Genomic DNA, 11,122 nt, shown 5'->3' on the forward strand with positions numbered 1-11,122 from the left:
CCTCCCTAATTTGGGGGACGGAAAATCTGCCCCAGAAAGGTCTCAGAACCCTCCAAACAATTTCATCTCCCCCACCTCTACCACAAACCACGCTCCAATACACTTAACTTTCTATTTTCTCAGCAGAATGAACTAACCTGCTCCGGGAAATGACAGACAACCAATTCTTAAAATAGAATGCCTCCCTAGACCTATAGGTGGGAAACCTGTATCTTTGGCCACACTGAGGACTTTAAAGCCTATTAGCGAAGGGTCCTGGGACCTCTCAGGCATCCTTATGGGCCATGGCTTGGCAGAGTCTTTCCTACTGGCTCCTGAGCGCTAACAGAAGGGATGCAGGGGAATTCCCTAAAATGCCTCCTTTCTTTCACCTCAAGCTTTACCGTGAAAATGATCTGAGGAAGTACGGGTGAGCCAACCATCATCCAGAAAAGACAGCAGCAGAAGGGAGTGGGGGAGTGGCAATGGGTGCTAGGGTTCCCTGTCCTATCTTGTTCTATTTCCCGTACTAGACTCTGAACTCCTTGAGGGTAAGGATAGGGTTTTCTTCCTGGCCACCTTTGCCAAGATAAATCAGCGGCAAGTCCCAACATTCTCTGCGGATCTCACTTCCTCACCTGTGAGATGAGGGGGTGGACAAAATGATCCCCAAAGTCCCTTCGGGCTCTAAATTCTAGAATCACAGAGTACAAGTGGGGGAGGACGTTGGTGATGTTTGCCCAACCCTCTCCTTTCACAGGAGGGTCATGGAGTGAATAGAGTTGGTACCCTTTAACGCTAGACCTATGAATAATTCAAAAGGGCACAGCAGGCACTCAATAAATACTTATTCCTCCTATAAAGGCCATCTCAGAGGTTTTGGGGTGGTGGGTGGAAGGGAGAATCCTCAAATTCAATGTCTTTCTGGTTTAGTGGATTGTTCAGCTGTCCCCTGTTTTAAACTATTTTTCTGATCTAACCCCTCCCCCAGACCCCCCAAGGCCCTCAGACCAGCTTAATATAGTGGACAGTATGCTGGATTTAGAGTCAAAGGACCTGGATTTAAATCCCATCTCTATTTCACTCTGTATTTATATACACATATACATATATATGTCTAAATATACACACAAATAAAAATATCTCAGTGGCAAGTCCCAGCATTCTCTGTGAATCTCATTACCTCATCTGTAACAAGAGGAGGTTGGACAAATTGATTGTGTGTTTGCATGTATATATTGTTCAGGCATTTTAGTTATGGGTGACTCTTTGTGACCAAAGATACTAGAGTGGTTCGCCATTTCTTTCTCCAGCTCATTTTGCAGATAAGGAAACTGAGGCAAACAGGGTTAAGTGACTTGCCCAGGTCACACAGCTAGTGAGCATCTGAGGCGAGATTTGAGCTTGGGAAGATGAGTCTTCCTGACTCCAGGCCCACTCTACAGACTGCCACCTAGCTGCCCTATACATATATATACAAACATGTATGTGTATGTACATACATACACATATATATACATATTTGCATATTTATATTTATCATGTGTAGACATTTATAACATAATATATATTTACATATTTATAATATAGTATATATAAATGTATTTTATTTATTGTACATATTTATAATATATATAAATGCATATATTTTACCTCGGGCAAATTTACACATTTATTGGTATACATATATTGTATATTTATATGATTTATAAATATTTATAATACATATTTAAAATATATTTACATACATATTTCTATTTATTTATGCATATTTATAATACAGTATATATAAATGTATATATTTTACCTTGGGCAAATCAGATAACCATTCGGGGCTTCAGTTTCCCTTTCTGTAAAATGGGGCATTCGGACTATCGGGATAGCCTCTGAGGTCTCTAGCTCTAGGCTTCTATGCCCTCCGGCCTCCCTCGATAAATCAAGACACTCTCATTGGTGAGACAAAGGGCGGTCCCCGTCGCCGCCTATCTGACCCACCTGCTCACTGATCGCTGCTCCTAAAACCCCGGCTGAGAAGAACAGACGAACGCCTCGGAACCTCGCCTCAATGAGCCACGTGGTGCTTGCCCTTTCCTCATATAGCCCTAAGCCCCTGCTGCGGGCCCCAGGAAACCCCTGGTCGCGCTGTGATTGGCTGCTCTGTTCCCAGGCCCAGCTGCGGGAATTTCGCGCCAGGCTCTCCTAGCAGGCCCCGCACTGGAGGCGGGAAAATGATGGGACACACCCTCCCCCGCCCCCACCCCCGCCCCTACCCGGCCTCAGGCCTGGGGGGTGGGGGGGTCTGGGAAGCCCACACACCCTGTTATCGGCCTCTTGGAGAATGTCACCTTTCTCCATCAGAAAGCACTCGGGGAAGTCAGGCTCCCAAGACTAGTAGCAAATGTCCCAGAAATGGCAGGGAGCTAGGCGGAAGTGGGCCTCGGGGTCAGTAAGACCTTGGGCTGGAGTCCCACCCCGGACCCGTGACCCGGGGACACTGTAACCTCTCCTTGGCCCCAGGCAGCTCGCTTACACCAATATAATTTGCAGAGCAGGCACCAACTTGGGCCGGGGGCGGTCATGTGCTAGTCATTGGATGCCCTGTATGCCTCTGAAATCACAAGTTATCACTTGGCGGGGGAGGGTGAAATATGGAGCTGTTGGATGATAAGTGAAAAACTAAAATTCATTGATTCCACCATGGGACGTTATTAGCTCCTCACAAATGCCTCTTCTCTCACACTTAACACGTGTCCCACGCTTACAATGTCTCCTCTACTGAAGCTCTCCCAGTTATGGGTCTCAACTCCTGAGCCCTCCAAGAAAAACCACAACTATCTTTGCCAGAAATCCCGGACCAGTTTATCTGCCTCTTGCATTTGCCATGGATCAGGCAGCTCAGCAGGGGTTCTGCTTTTTAATTGGTATGAAATTAGAGGCTGAACTCTCCAGCCCACCCAAAGAGAAGTTGGCAACACCTGAGCCGTCAGGGAGCCTACTCTCAGTGTTTCCATGAGTGTGTTGTTATTCCTCTGAACCTTGTGTGCCCCCTTTCCAGAGCACAGCATGCAAAAGAGCATCTGGATGAAGAGAGATTCTCCCCTCCCCTTCCCCAAAGGGCAAAAGACTGCAGAAGGGTCTCTATTTGATGTACACTGCAGGAATGTTGTCCCCAAAGTATAAGATGTACCTTGGAAGCATGAGGCATCACAGCTCATTGAGCGTGATAAGCATAATGGGGCACTGAAGCTGGGAAAGGCCAAAATATTAGCAAACCCACAGGGATAATTTATAAATAAATAGGCTTTCTGGCCTATCAGGAAAAGCTGGCGGAGTGGTGTTTCTTTCAGCAACACATTTTCTAAAAAACACTCCTGTGTGAGAATCAGGAGACCCGGGCCCTAGGCCCAGTAATGCCACTGACTGTGAGATATCTAAATGATGTACTCTCAGTTTCTGTGTCTATAAAATGAAGGAATTTACTCATCGGTCACTTCCTCTAAGAGTCCCTAAAAGGTGGCTTCTAGCTCTAAAACCCTGTCATTCCAAAGGTCAGAGGAAAGACAGTGCTGGGAGCCCCGGGCAGTGAGGAGTATGTCCAAATTGGTATTGAAGGTAAACAATAGTGTCAAGAAATGGTCGGCCTTCTGAGGTCTATGATAAAGCTTTGGTGCTTGCCCTGGCCTCTTCCTTAAAAAAGGACGTGATTCCCATCATGCTATCGATAGCTGTGGCTCCAGATTATGCAGCCTGAGGGTCCCAGGCTTCTGACAAAGCCCTACCTGTTGCTCCTGAGGCTCTTATCCTCCAATTGTTCCAGTATTACTACTAATAATTCCTATTTACTGGGAGCTTCACAATTCCACAGCCCCTCTAACTTGAGCTTCACGTTATTAGCCCTGTGAAGATGGCCAGGAAGGGGTTACCATTTCTGTTTTATAGAGGAGGAAACTACACGGAATCACATTTGGGAGAGGGAAATTTATTGGCCCACCCTCTAGGACAGGGCCCAGCTGGATGGGTGGAGGGTGAGAAATTTGCTTCAGCATAAGCCTTTGTTCAAAATTTTGACTTTGCCAAAAAAGCTAGGCCTAGAGAACAGTTCCTGGTTTGGAAATGGGGAGCAGGAGGAGGCTAGAGACAAGATCTCCCCTGGCTTCAAACCACCCCCACCCCACCCCCGCCCCTTGCCCCAGACCCTCCGTGGTTTTGTTGGCGCACAAGACATCTCCTTTGGGCTCTGGTGTACTTGAGACCTTCAAACCTTTGGAATACATCAGGAATGTATTTCCTGCAGCAGCCCTGAGAGAATTGATGTCACATTCCTAGGGAAGTACTCAGATGGAGCTCCCCAAATCAGCCTGACCATAGTTTTCCCAAATGGATGAAACATGTCAAACCCTTCTCATTTGGGAGGAAAACAAAACAAAATACCGTAGGAGTCAGGAAGGTCCATCCTCTTTCTCCTGAAGTCTATGGCGTCATTCTGATCTCAAGGACCATCATCTTTCAGTCATGAAATCACAGTATTTCAGGACTGACATTTTTGTAAGTAAATATTTATCTAAAACAAAAATTTTTATATGCTAGAGAAGGCTGAAATAGTGAGATTGATCTTCTACTTCCCAGAGTCAGGAAGACCTGAGTTCAAATCCACCTTTAAACACTTACTAGTTTTGTGACCTAGGGCAAGTCATTTCATCTCTGTCTACCTCAGTCTCCTCTTCTGTAATATGGTTAATAATAGCACTTGCCTCCCAGGGTAGTTGTGAGGTAGTAACTGTAAAGCTCTTAGCACGGTGTCTGGTACATAGTAAGCACCACATAAATGACAGCCACTATTATTACTTCCTCTTCGGCTTGCGCATCCCGGGTCACGTGAGAAGCAGTTTTGAAGAATGGGTCGCTATCTGGGCTTAAAGAGTCTGGAAGACTTGAGTTCAGATCCTGCCTCTGCTATTCGCTAGCTTGTGACCTTGGGCGAATCATTTAAACTCTCTTGGCCTCAGTTTCCTCATGCTTTAAATGAGAATGATTATAGCATCTTTTCATAAGGTTGCTGTGAGGATCAAATGTCATCTTATATAAACATATATGTAACATATATGTACATATAAACACATATGCATGTGTGAATATCCATGTGCATAGAGACACTGTACATTGCATGTGTACACATAAAACTTTGTGAACATTAAAGTACTCTACGTGCATCTTAGCTATTATTGTCATTACTGTTATGATTAAAGTGCAAGGTATCACCCTCCCATCCCTCCCCACTACAACTTTCCAGCAGAACCATTCCTCTTCCAGATGGGCTCCATGCCCTTCACCTCTCTTGACCTCATTCCCATTGAATCTTGCCTGCCCTATCTACTATTCTCATAAGGCCCTGATCACTACTCATAAACTACTTCTCACTAATGTGTTAATGGGTGATAATAGATTCCCTTCTTGGTAACATCTTTGCTCCTGAAGAACACACTTATTTTAAATAGGTTTTTGTTGAAGACAAACAATTTTAAGGAGAAGACTACTTAATCAAGGACTTTTGTTATGAAGGTGAAGTGAGTGAAAGCAGATCAGCCTCAGGTCTCTCACAACTACTCTAGCAAGAATCTAAATAAATAAATGCAGACTAAGAAATGATCAAGAAATCCATGCATTTTGCCAGGCTAGGACCACATAAAGAGGGAGAAACCACTTCCTCCCCAAGCTGGGGCTTTGGCTCATGGAAGCTTATTAGCTTAGGGACTTTGGACAAGCCAAAGAACTAGAGACTAAAGCTGTATACCAGAAGCAGGGAGATAAGAGACCAGACCCGGGTCTACCCAAGGATGCCTAGAATATGCAGTTGAGTCACTGACTCAGAAGGGAAGGATTAGATTGTAAACTGTTTGGGAGCAGGGATTGTCTTTCTTTTTGTCTTTATATCCCCATGGCTTAGCACAGTATTGCATGTAGTTGATGCTTAATTAATGTTTATTGACTATTTATTGGGTCAAACTGCCCCAGTGTAGGCCATCCCTTCCCACATTCATCACTTGAGTTGGCCAGCTGCTACTTTAAGAAAGTAGCCTGATTACTCAGATAATATGGATCAGCACCAAAGAAGACCTATCATTCCTTCTAGAAGTACACAGATCCAATGGCCCCATACAAAATCCTAATATATAGAACGAGGGATGCTAAAGATACATAACAAGAAGAAGAGAAGAATTCTACAACATATAAAAGCAAAACCTCAAATAAAATTACAAATCTACCGCATGCTCTACTGGGATTTCCAGAAGAAATGGAGCAAGAATTTAAAAGTGATCATGTGATTGAAATGAGAGCTCTCAAGGAAAGAATGGGAAAGGAAATGAGAGTTCTATGGGAAAGAGTTGAAAGGAGAATGAATAACTTACTACAGGAGGTGCAAACCTCACTCAAGTAATAAATTCCCCATGCAACAATTTTAGAACAAATTGAAAATACTGAAAAAAAAACATCAGAAAGTGAAAGGCATCTCCTACCAAAAATGACTGATCTGGAAAACAGATCAAGGAGACACAATCTAAGAATCACCAGACTACCTGAAAATCTTGAGAACAAAAAAGCCTAAATACTGTATTTTAAGCAATCACAAATGAAACCCTCTCAGATCTATTATAACCAGAGTAAAGTGAAAATAAAAAAAAAAGATTTACTGGTCACACCCTGAAAGAAGCCCCAAATGAAAACTTTCAGGACTGTCATAGTCGAAATCCAAAATTTTTCAGGTCAAAGAAAAATACTGAAAGAGGCAAAAAGAAAGAGTTCAAGTACCCAGGAGTCACGGTTAAGATTGAATAAGACCTGCCATCTACACAATAAAGAAAAAGAGAGCTTATACTGTGATATTCCAGAAAGCAAAAGTGCTAAAAATAACCTACCCCACAAAGCTGAGTAAAATCTTACAGGGGAAAAAATGAACCATTAGGGAAATAGAGGACTTCTGAATATTCCTGATGAAGACACCAAAACTGAAAACAGATACTTTGAAATGAAAACAAAAGAGTTAAGAGAAAAACAGAAAGATAAATACATTTGAGTAATTAGAAGGGGCCATATGATTATAAAGTGTGTATATTTTAGTAGAGGCTTAAGAAACAAGTTTCCCCTCAGATTTCTAATGTATTCAGGGGTCTTAGAGGGAGTAAATAAGTGAGAACACCTGGGAACAGTTCTGCTATATTTTGATGACCTTAAGAGAAAAAAATAAAAAGGAAGGAAAAAGGAATATACTAAAGAAGAAAGAGATAGGGTGTGGAATTTATTATCTCATATAATTTGGATATGACAAAAGACCATATGAGCATAGAGAGAGGAGTGAAGGGAAACAGACTACCCATGAACTTTATTTTCATTTTAACTGGATGAAGGAAGGTTGAATCCATACATATATACACACAAAGATTGGTGTAGAAATTCATTCAGCTCAAAAGGGAAATCAGATGGAGAGAGGGAAGAGGAAAACTAAAGAGAGTAGATTTAGAGAAGACATAAGGAAAACAAAGTCCATCTATGGAAGGTGGAATATGAAGGGGAGAAAAGTTAAGAACCCAATATCAGAGACTAGACAAAAAGAAAAGAGGAATAATAGAATGGAAGTAGATTGGAGAAAATAGGTGGGGACAAAGAAAAGGGAAAGTATGAAAGGACAGGATGAAGGTACAGATGCTCTTAATAATCAACAGTAAACATAAATGGGACAAACTCACTAAAATGGAGAAAGCTGACAGCATGGATTAGACAGCGGACTAAATTGTTTATATAAAACACACTTGAAACAGAAAGATTTATATAGAGTTAAAATAAAGGGCTGGAGCAAACTCTATTATGCTTCAGCTTAATGAAAAGAATCATGGGTAGTTATCATGATCTCAGCACATTCTAGAGAATGAATATCAATAATTTATATTTAGTATATAATATGTGTGTATATATGCACATATATGTATTTATTTGTATACATGTATATAAATACACACAAAGACACATATATGTATATTTGTATACATACACACATACACACATACCAACTGGAATGGCACCTAAATATTACAAAATTAAGGTCCAGAATAGAATTTTAGAAAAGGTAGATATGATAGATCTCTGGTGATAACTGAATTGTAACAGAAAAGCACATACATGTTTCTCAACTGTGCATGGCACCTTTCCAGAAATTTTCCACATTCTACATCCTCACAAATGAATGAAGAAAAGCAGAAATATTAGATACATTTTTATTGACTACAATCAAACAAAAATTATATTAGGACCTTTGAAGACTCAATAAAGAACCTTTGAAATAAGAATTAAAAATTCATTTGAGACTAAATATCTTAGCCAGGCATGGAGATACATATTTGTGGTCCCTGCTGCCGAGGAATCTGAAGCTGGTGGATCCACTGAGTCCAGAGCTATGGTAGAACTAAAGCCTATTGGGTTTCTAGATATTGGGTCTGGCACTGATATGGCGAGATATTTGTAATACACTTAGCACGGTACCTGGCACATAGTAGGCACTTAATAAATGATTCCTCCAGGAGCAAAGAGCCACCAAACTGTCTAAGGAGGAGTGAACAGTCTCAGGCTGGAAAAATAGAGTAGATTAAAGCTTCCATGATGATCAGTATTGGGATGGGGACTATGAATATCCACTGTATTTCTAGCCAGGCCAAGGTGGGAAGACCCAGTCTCAATCAAATAAACAAGCAAATAAATAGGTAAGTAAATAAGCATAACAATTTAAAAAAGCAACTCGAAAGAATTGGTGGTTAAGGAACAAATTATAGAAACAATAGAGAATATCATCAAAGAAAATTACGACAAGACAACGTACAAAAATTATTAGAATGCTGCCAAAGAAATTCTTAGGGGAAATTTCATATTTCTAAACATTTCCATTTACAAAAAAGAGAAAGAACAGATAATTGAACTGAGCGTGGAACTAAAAACTCCTAGAAAATCAATTAATTTTTTAAAAAACAACTAAACATCAAAATAGAAATTCTGTCAATCAAAGAGGAGATTAACAAAAACAAAAGCAAAAAAAAAATCCCGACTGAATTGATAAATAAAACCAAAAAGCTTTTTTAAAAAATAAAGAAATTAGATAATCCATTAGCTAGTCTGATTAAATAGGAGAGGAAAACTAAATTGCTAGTATCAAGAGAAAAAAAAAGGAATACTCACAATAAATGAGAAATAAATAAAATTAAAAACTATTTTATTCAATAATATAGCAAACAAATGGAAAATTTTAATTAAATAGATGAATATCTACAAAAATACAAAATTCTCATATTAATAGCACAATTAGCAGGGAATTTAAATAACACAATCTCAGAAGGAGGAAGGAAAAAGCTATAAATGAACTTCAAAATGAAAAACAAATCAGGACAAGATGGATTTACAATTAGACTCTATTAAAAATTCAAAGAACAATGAATTCCAATATTGCAAAAGGAAAAGAAAGAATCCTACCAAATTCCTTCTATGATACAAATATTGTCATGATACCTAAATTAGAGAGAGACGAATCAGAGAAAGAAACTACAGAACAATATTCGTAATGAATACCGATGGGGACAGCTAGATGGTGCAGTGGATAGAAGACTGGACCTGGAATCAGAAAGAGTTCAAATGTGACCTCAGACACTTACCAGATGTGTGACCCTGGGTAAGTCACTTAATCTTTGTTTGCCTCAGTTTCCTCATCTGTAAAATGGGAATAATCACAGCACCTACCTCCCAGGGGTGTGATGAGGACCAAATGAACGATCTTTGTAATGTGTACTATATAACACATAATATGTGTTATATCAATGTTAGCTATACTTTTAAATAAAACAGTAACAAAGAGACTATAGCAATACTATCAAAAAAGATTATACCACCATGAAAATTAATCAAATCTAGAATAGTCCCTTGAGATAGTAGCATTATTTATGTCCCTCCTGTAACATCAGCAAGCAGCTACTATACGCTCTATGCAAATGTATGCCATCTATGAATGATAATCTGTAATGTTTGGCCTATCAAACTGACTGGGAGAAAACTAAGTAAATAGGAAAGACAAAACTGAAATCCTACTTGAAGAGGCAAGGAGAAAAGAACACTACATAAGAACTGAGGCAGTTTAGAATAGTGGCTAACCTTAATTTTGGCACTTATTAGCTATGTGACCATAGTCAAGTTATAGGCTCACATGTCTGGCAATGGTAAGGACTTCCTAGGCCATCTAGTCTAACCACCTAAGTTTACACTCAAGGAAAATGAAGCCCATGATTGTCCATGTAATAAGTGTCAGAGAAGAGCCAATGCCCTTTCCACCATACCCCATTGCTGTTTCACCTAATCTCCCTCAGCTTCATTTTCCTCATCTGTTTAAAAAACAAAGAAAGGAAAGAAAAAATATGTGTAATGCTTACCAAACACATGTAGCAGGGGACTGGTGAATGAGCCCAGTCTTTATGAGCACGCACAGCCTGTTCTGCTGATACAGACCCTGTGTGGTTCCAGTCCACTAACCTCTTAGTGAAGAGATGGACTTTTTGATGGATTGAGCTAGAACTGAAGCATATTCAAAAGGCATTAACTGGCCAAAGCAAGCCCCTTTGTCTTTCCTGCCTGGCCTCATTTAAGAGAGAAACGTGCTGTAAGCCTCTCAATGGCAAGAGGCCTCATCCCTCTCTCCCTCTCCCAGGGGTCAACATATGGCCCATGAATATGGGTCTCCATTCTTTTTTCCTCTGTGTTTGTTCTTTTAGATGAAGGAGTATTAGAAACAGCTCCATGGCTCCAACATGAGATTTAAAAGGTCAAAATGGCAAACCACCAGGGGCCTAAGAACCAAAGTCCATGATAAACTTTGGTACTAGCCAAGCCTGTGCTTCTAACACAGCTCAATGTTGGGTGGATCCCTAAATCTAAGATGCTGAACACTACCAACAAGGGAGTGGCTCTGTTGATTGACTATGACGAATTCAGAAGTGAATTTGGTAGGGCAAATCCCTGGTAAAAACTGCTTTAAGTTGGAATGCACTCTCCCTAAGGACCAAGGTGGTAAAGGGGAGAGTGTGTCTTCAGGTGCTGGCGAGGGAAATGTTTTTACTTC

The sequence above is a fragment of the Trichosurus vulpecula genome, chromosome 3 (genome assembly GCF_011100635.1).
Source record: "Trichosurus vulpecula isolate mTriVul1 chromosome 3, mTriVul1.pri, whole genome shotgun sequence".
In the NCBI taxonomy this organism is placed as follows: Eukaryota; Metazoa; Chordata; class Mammalia; order Diprotodontia; family Phalangeridae; genus Trichosurus; species Trichosurus vulpecula.